Source organism: Adiantum capillus-veneris, chromosome 18 (assembly GCF_014529385.1).
Source record: "Adiantum capillus-veneris isolate H3 chromosome 18, ASM1452938v2, whole genome shotgun sequence".
Taxonomy (NCBI): Eukaryota; Viridiplantae; Streptophyta; class Polypodiopsida; order Polypodiales; family Pteridaceae; genus Adiantum; species Adiantum capillus-veneris.
In genome coordinates, this window is record NC_140948.1 from 84,441,426 (window position 1) to 84,450,441 (window position 9,016).

Below are 9,016 nucleotides of genomic sequence, written 5' to 3' on the forward strand. Positions count from 1 at the left end.
TTGGCTTTCCAAGCTAGCTTTTTGGATTTTAGTCTTGAAAATGACTGATGGGCATTGCTTGCACCTACATCTAATGATTTTGGTCAGAAAAAGAACATGTGAAAGCCAAACTACTCCTAAAAGAAGGAAAGGAAAAGTTTTTTGACTTTACAAACCAAAAACCAAGAAGACAAAAATGGTATAGAAGAAAAAGAGAGAAAAAAATTGAAATCTAGACCTATGCCATCAGTTTCTAGCAGATTACAGTTTCTGATGCAGATAGATACACATGATTGTGTCACAGACAAAATCACGGGTAGATATCCTTCACACAACAAACAAGGAACATCAAAAACATCAAGGAAAATGAGAAAGGAAATGTGATCAAAACCTAAGCACTAGGATGATGAATCATCCATGACACGAGTTGAACAAAATAAAAAATATCAAGAGATGAAGAAAACTATCAAGAGCTGAAGAAACTCTAAAGGATATGTATACCACAAAAATGGAAACAACCGAGGAAGAGAGTAAAGATGTAATGAGTGTTCTATCCCAATACAAGAAATATACTCTCCACGACCGAAAGATTATAGTCAAACAACCTATAAGGGAATTGAGAAAACATGATGAGTCATACGAAGGACCTAAAAATGCAAAGAAAATAGATCTAGCTGAACCAGGAGACACTACAAGAGGTTGTGTGCACTTGTGACTCTTTTAGCGATGGAAATACACTTGGTTTTTATAACCCGCGGCATTGCTAAGATCGTCTCTATCAACGTCGATATGGGGAAGTCGCTATAAGTGTCGCTATGGTCGTCGCTATAGCCGTCGCTATATAGCGACGCTGCAGGGCCATCAATAGCAATGCTGTAGAGCCTTATATAGAGACACCCGAGAGCCTTATATAGCGACGCTCATGGTGGCAGGGCATTCACCCATCAACCATATTGAATGTTTCATTTGTCTATTTACTTTTGAAAAAAAGTGCAAAGGTAAATATAGACCCAAAATAGTCACCCACAAGGCAATATAATCATTAACTCCATCATCCATAGTACATATTGTTTGCAAAATAAAGATACAAAAAAGACAAGCATGAATTGATAAAAGTAAATCAATGACAATTGTACACAGCAGCAAAATCACTTGATTGTTAATCATTGCAAATGTAATAGTTACAAACCATTGTCATTATTTAAAAAATATACATGGTTTTCAAAAAGACGTTTAAAAGTCGTCTCATGATACATAATCTATGTCAAAAAGAAACTAATGCTATCTAGGTATGGCTAAACTGATGTCGTCTAATCAGACGTCTCATCGCGTCGAAGCGGCGTATCTGTTGGATTCTGCAAAAAAGAACAATAAGATAGATTTTTGTAAGTATAAACATATAGCAACGTTTATAAAACAATACAATAAATAGAAAAGAATAAACCCTAATACTAACCATGCCGCCGCGAGAAGTCACGATGTCTATAAGGGCGTTTATGCCCTTCCTGCCTGCGTACTCACGCTCGTACGGTGTGGGATCACGACCTGTAAACGACCACTGTCAAAACATACAAAGAATCCATTATGTTAGAATTTCAAATCCCATAAACCCTAAACTATCAAACATAGATGTGAAAACACTTACAAAATCGGCCTCAAATGATGCCCACCCGCCGCTCTCCAAGTGGTGCGAGCTCCCTGCCTCTACTCGCGCTCTAGCTGCCTCCTTTTGGAGCTTCCACTTTTCAGGATTCTCGCGCACTTCTTTCTTCGCATGCTTCCAATCTTCTTTGGCCAGCCAATCTGGTCTGCTCCACCCATGCTTGATTTCTTTTTGCACTTCGGAGCACTTGTGCTTGCAGTATTCGCGCATTCAAACCTTCATCACATCTTTATTGAAGCGGTCATCCCGTGTTGGAACGGGAAACTCGTCATGAAGCATGCTGATGACTCTGTCTTTTAATTCATTCGGTACTTCACTCTAGGTGTTTAGTATGTAGTGTCTAAACACCTGAGAGCAAAGACCGCGCATGCGCGCAATCACCTTCTTTCCTTCATCATCCAAGATGATGCCGCCGCTGAAGTTGACGGAGTAAGGCAAGCCCTCTCGCCGCTGACGCGTGAACCTGGGTGTCTCGAAAGGGGTCTCTAGCGACGTGTCAACGGGGGTACGGACGCCAGGTGTCTCCACTGGAGTCTCAGCCCCGAAGAGAGGAGTGTCCACTGGAGTGACTCCTGGAGGAGTAGCTAGTGGTGTGTAGCTGCGGGGAACGACAGCCAGCCACGCAAAACCTGGTGTCGATGGCGATGCCATGGCTGGTGTCATGACGGGCAAAGAAAAGGAGGGTAAAGAGCCTCATCGAGCACAAGGCGGTGTCGAAGCATCGGTGGCGCCACCCCCATAACAACCGCCACCGCCACCACTAGAGCGCTCGTGCCTAGACGAGTGTGAAGATCGTCTCGTCGACACCGAAGCTTTGGAGCGCACTGAGGACTCCGAAAGAGAGGGAGATGCAGATGGAGTAGGAACGTGTGATGGTGCGCCAGAGCGATGACGCTCCACGTACCACTGTCTCTGCTGGGGTGACGAAGAAGAAAGAAACTCCTCATCATCCATACCTGCATTAAACACACGAACATTTAAACTTAATATTGAATGAATGGAGTAGAAAACATAGACAAGTAGATAGAGAGAGAGAGAGAGAGAGAGAGAGAGAGAGTAGAGAGAGAGAGAGAGAGAGGAGAGAGAGAGAGAGAGAGAGAGAGAGAGAGAGAGGAGGTGCTCGTCGTCTCTGCTTATGAGAACATACCTAGAACATACGTACCTGGAGTGGACGTAAAGACCATTAAATACAATGATGCAATGATGCATATAAATACAATGACGCAATGACGCAAATACTTAAAGAGCCGGAGAATCGTACAAGAACTTAAATGTGCTTGTAGCTTTGGAATGTTCAAAGGCTATCAGCAACAGAAAGCGTTCTTCTTCTATTCAACTTGAGTGATGGAAGAGGCAAGTGCATAACTCTGAATTTACAAAACGGAGCAAAATTGTTCAAATACAATATTTATGGCTTTACGAGATCTCTCTCTCATCCTCACATAGCTCAGCATAACTTCCTATATCTATATAGAGCTCTCCGTTTAAACATATGTCCTCTGTTTCATTTTGTAGATCCTCTGCATGCACCCCACAGAGAGTAGCAGCTTGATGTTCGTCTAGCACCACCTCCACGGGTTCTGACTGAGCATCTTCTCCGATCTCCTCCATTGATGCCGCTGTGATTAGCACATGGTAGCCTTCATACGTCCATGCACTACGAGGGGCTACCTCTATGACATACCACCAGTTTGATGCAGACTTTGTAGGATGAAATATCACCTACCAGAGCAGAGGAAAATGGCGCAAAACCTTTTGCGGAATTTTTGTTCCGTTGAGATCTACTCGATATCTTTCAGAATCACATTTCGGACACTTCTCCATGTCTATGTATTTCCCTTTGAAAAGAATGCAGTCATTAGGACAAGCATGGATTGAATTGTAATCCATCCCCAAGTTTCGCAAAATCTTTCTGCTTCCTCCTCGAGAATCTGGCATCACATTATCAGCTGGTAGTAATGTGCTCTTTGAGCAATCTACACAACATAAAAAATACGGTACAATTGTGTAAAAATACATAAGATCATTATAAATTTAGAGTTTTATTAAAGTAAACTAATTGTAATAGATCACTTGAAAAGCGCTGTGACGCTAGTGTCACTCCATCCAAACCTTGTCTGCATGTTGAGAAGAACCAGGAGCGCTTTCAATCTAGAACACACGTCTCCATTATACAATGGCGTGTCAACTTCACTTTTCATATCATCATAGATAAGCCTTTCTGAATCCATGATCGTCTCGATCATTTCAACAATCTCGGACTCAAACATTGCCTCGTTGGGAATGTGGTCTGCATGATCATCCCCCAAGCTGTTAGAGGCTACATCTTGTGGCCTCACATATGCTGCTTGACCAAAGCGCCTACGAACACGTCTATTGGGTTGCAAGATTGCTGCCTGTTGGCCAACGTCAGAGTCCGACGAGTTATAATTGGCAACAACTCGATCTATAATAGAAGGATCGAACTCGCCAAATTCGCGAATGTGCTGCAAAGAAACGCGTCTTGTTCGTCGCAAAACATGCTTGCAATGGTTACAAGGACATAAGATCCTCGTTGAGAGATAGGTGTTTCGGTTGGACGGCCCCACATCCTCGTCACTACTCATAATGAGGGTAAAAATCTTATAGCCTGGACAACAAATTTAATCTTCTATTGGCATTCTTCATCTTTTATCTCTCTCTCTCTCTCTCTCTCTCTCTCTCTCTCTCTCTCTCTCTCTCTCTCTCTTTCTTCACACTGTAAACCACCTCACATTCTCTAGTCATGTCCAATCCCCGCACACCTCAGTCTAGAGGTGCACGGAGATCAAAACCACCGGGTTATAATCTCGTCTTTATTGGTGAATTCCTATATTTGTGGGTACAAGAAATCTACACACCCACGTCTACATGATACTGCATGTAGTGGACAAAACCCCTTTTCCTCTTCTCTAGCTGTAGCATTTCACAGCATCTCAACATCTTTTCACAGTAGATCTTTGTTTGTAGCATGCAGGTACGCCATTCTTGCAATGTAGCTGATGTCTGCTCAAGGCACTTAATTCTTAATCTAGATTTGACGGGATGTGGTGTGTGTGTGTGTGTGACCCTTGGAATCGTCATCTTGCATCACTAATTTCTGTGTAGTCTCAATTTGCTCTTCCATTAGCTGAACATGACGGCTTATTGTATGGTAGCAGCAATCGAACATGCAGGTGGAATTGCTGACCGCATGGACTGTCGAGGCTGTGAACGCAGGAAATTTTTCTCGCCAGTTTCTTCTAACCTTATCTTAAACGATAAAAAGAAGAAAATGGTATAACCTTTCTATCACCCAAGTGTGGTAGATTGGTTATGCCAATTCCCTCTTCAATAACAGGTAAATAACCTAAATTTAATCTAATATAACGTAAATAGACCTATATTAATAAACCTAAATCTAATCTAATATAACGTAAATCTAAATCTAACGTAAATAAATCTAAATCTAATCAAATGTAAATCTAACTAAAAATAAACCTAAATCTAATTTAATTTAACTTAAATAAACCTGAATCTAATTTAATGTAAGTCTACATCTAACCTAATCTTTAACATCTTTTGGGATAGTTTCCTACGACAATAAAACTCTCTTCTTCTTGTGTGTGTGTGTGTGTGGGTGTGTGTGTGCCAATAAAAAGAGAAAAATGGTATAAACTTTCTATCACCCAAGTGTGGTAGATTGGTTATGCCATTTTCCCTCTTCAATAACAGGTAAATAACCTAAATCTAATCTAATATAACATAAATAAATAAACCTAAATTTAATCTAATATAACGTAAATCTAAATCTAACATAAAGAAACCTAAATCTAATCAAACGTAAATCTAACTAAAAATAAACATAATCTAATCTAATTTAATTTAAATAAACCTAAATCTAATTTAACGTAAGTCTACATCTAACATAATCTTTAACGTCTTTTGAGATAGTTTCCTACGACGTTAAAACTCTCTTCTTGTGTGTGTGTGTGTGTGTGGGCGTGTGTGTGCCAATAAAAAGAGAAAAATGGTATAACCTTTCTATCACCCAAGTGTGGTAGATTGGTTATGCCATTTTCCTGTTGAATAATAGGTCTTGAGTTCAACTCCTCGTCGGCTAGATTTTTAGGTCTCTTTAATTAGTTTCCTATGACGTTAAATTAAACTCTCTTCTTCTCTCGGGTGTGCGTGCACGCCAAATAAAAAAAGGAGGAAAATGGTATAACTTTTCTATCACCAAAGTGTGATAGATTGGTTATGCCATTTCCCTTATGAATAAACAACATTCTTGAGTTTAACTCCTGTTGACTAGATCTTTAAGGTCTCTTGGGATAGTTTCCTACGATGTTAAGACTCTCTTCTTCTTCTTCTTTTCCCTCTCTCTCTCTCTCTCTCTCTTTTCCTCTCTCAATGTGTGTGTGCATTCTTTGTTTATGCATGTGTGTGTGCATTTTTGGTTTATGCATGCTCTCTCTCTCTCTCTTTTCCTCTCTCAATGTGTGTGTGCTTTCGATTGTTTATGCATGTGTGTGTGCGTTTTTTGTTTATGCTTGTGCTCGCTCTCTCGTTCTATCTCTCTCTTTCTCTCAAAAAACACAATGTTGTGTGTGTGAGAGAGAGAGAGAGAGAGGGGAGAGAGAAAGAGGAAAGGGACCATGAGAGTGAGGAGAGGAAGGAGCATACTTGGCTCTCCTTTCTTCTCCTCATGTGTGTGTGTGTGTGTGTTGTGTGTGGAGTGAGAGAGAGAGAGAGAGAGGAGAGAGGGAGAGAGAAAGAGGGGAAGGGAACATGAGAGTGTGAGGAGATGGAAGGAGCATATACCTGGCCCTCTCCTCGTGGTGTGTGTGTGTGTGTTGTGTAAAGAAAGAGAGAGAGAGGGAGAGCAATTATCTTGCTTACTTGAGCGCGCATCGTCAAAAACTCAGATATGAGATCTGAGTTTTTGGACACTCTCGGTTATGTTTTTTTATGCTTGACGGCGTCGTTATATGCGTCGCTATGAGCGTCGCTATGTTTACTTTAAACATAATGATGCATATAGCAACACTGGCTTTTTTTATGTTTGAGCGTCGCACTACGGGCGTCGTTACTAATAAAGAACGTCATGTGAGTGAGAAGAGCCCAGACCTGCCTACATTTTTGCGAAAGACTTGACTGAAAGCAGAAGGAGAGTTTTTGCTAAAGCTTAACAGAAAAGAATATCGAGATAATCTTTGCTTGGGTTTTATAAAGATTTGAAGGGTGTTGATCCAAAAATTTGTCAGCATACCATACCTATAAGAGATGATGTAAAACCAAGTAGACAATGTCCATATACTTATAATGAAACATTTGCCAAAATGATAAAAAAAGAGATAGACAAGCTCAAGGAAGCCGAATTCATTTATGAGATTGAACACACAAATTGGGTGTCTCCAATTGTGGTGGTAACCCAGGAAAAATGGAAAATTAAGGGTATGTGTCAATCTCAAAAAAGTGAATGCAGCGACCATTAGAGATAACTACCCTCTTCCAATCACCAAGCATGTTATAGAACGGGTTGCAAGAAAAGAAGCGTACAACTTTTTAGGCGGATTTTTGAGGTACAATCAACTTTTGGTTGATCCTAGATCAATATCAAACTGCCTTTGGATCTGAATAGGGTATTTTTGCCTATAGGGTTATGCCTTTTGGGTTAACTAATGCTCTTGCCACCTTTCAAAGATTGATGAGCCATGATTTTAAAGAATATTTTAGGAATTTTTTGGAAGCATATATGGATGATTTATGTGTAAATTCATCAATACAAGCTGATCATTTTGAACATTTCAAAAATGTATTCGAAAATTATAGAATTTATAAGATTTGCTTAAATCCTGAAAAGTGCACGGCTACATCATAAACTTCTCTGGGTAGCATCTGCAACTCTACCTGATTTCCATCTTTGCTCTTGAACTTGCTAGTGAAGACTGTGGTATTATGTTCTTCAAGCTGTTCCTTTGATAGGTAGGTTACCTTGGCCGTTTTCACTAAACTCGGCTCCAACTGGCATGGTGGAAATTCTTGGAGCTTTTCTTTTTGAGTCATCCTCTTCTTTGCTTTCTTAGCTGCTTGCGTTGTACCTATTAGGAAAATACAACTCGTATCTAGAAAATTTCACAAATTTTGCTCTGAAATGCGTTGTGTCTGAATTGTTGGGAAATGATGTCCATTTTACTTCAAAACATTTTTGGGGCATGCATAGATACATAAAAACATGTAAAGATTAAAACCATTCAATCCAGGTAAAATTTGCAACCAAAGTAAATAATCATGATTATTTATAGTGGGGAAAGTTTTCCAATTTTTTGCATTTTTCCTTCGCAGGCTTGAAAAGTATGTGATTTAGATACTCTGAGTGAAGTGTGGGCTCATTTGAGTGCATAGGATGGAAATGGTGTCAGATTTAGGCTTCAAACTCTGAAACAGTAGATATGAAGGAACTTTGGGTTTTTGTGATGCAAATATGGTTAAACTTGATTACTGGGCTTGTCACATCATGTACTTTGGTCCCATAAGGTCAAAGTTGAAATTTGAACTCATTTTGATAAAAAAGTAAATAATAGCAATTCTTAACTTTTTGATCAAATTGGACATTTTTTATTGCAAGCTGGTTCTAGACATGCTATAGACCCTTTGTGTGAGATATGGGATGATTCGGATCAAAAAATGTGACAAATAACTCAAAATGTGGACAAAGGAATCTTTAGTGCATTTTTTGGAAAAATCTGAATTTTTCTTAACCTTTTGGGCTCAAATTTGACATCTGGCATGAGATAGATGTGTACAAGTGATAGCTGAAGCAAAACAATGATTCTGAAGCCAGTTATGCACAAAAGTAAATAATCGCGATTATTAACAACAATCATATTTTTTGTTTGAAAAGATAATTTCATGACCTACACATTTTCATTACATCTAAAACAAGTCCTAAAAAGAGTTCGGCAAGATTTGGTCATGCCGGCATCACTTCGTGCTCTTCTCTACTCTAAAATGAACAGTTTTTTTTACTACTTGGTGTGTAGAGTTGTTTGGTTACTTTTGAAGCCATGGACTTGTCCGCTACATAGTCCTCATGCTGCTCATACAGTTTGGGCTCATTTGGAGTCAGTTTGACTTCATATGTCAAATTCGACGCTTTGTAGTCTTTGAGTTGTTTCCTACTATTTGAGAGCTTGCCTTGAGTTTTTCCTTGAAACCATCTAGGTACATTGTGTATAGACCTTGTCTATAAGCTGCCCGTTGTCAAGAAGTGCGCAGTGCGACTAGGAAAGCGTCGGGCCTCTGACTGTGAGGATTCGTAGAAAAATTAAGCAAGGCATAAACGATCTAAAGCCAAAAACACACAAAAAAAGA

At 39.7% G+C, this 9,016-nt stretch overlaps 1 pseudogene; it reads right to left on the reverse strand.

Moving 5' to 3' along the window:
• Window positions 1-1,289: 1,289 nt before the first annotated feature.
• On the reverse strand, window positions 1,290-7,673 carry LOC147435962 (uncharacterized; annotated as a pseudogene).
• Window positions 7,674-9,016: the final 1,343 nt, after the last annotated feature.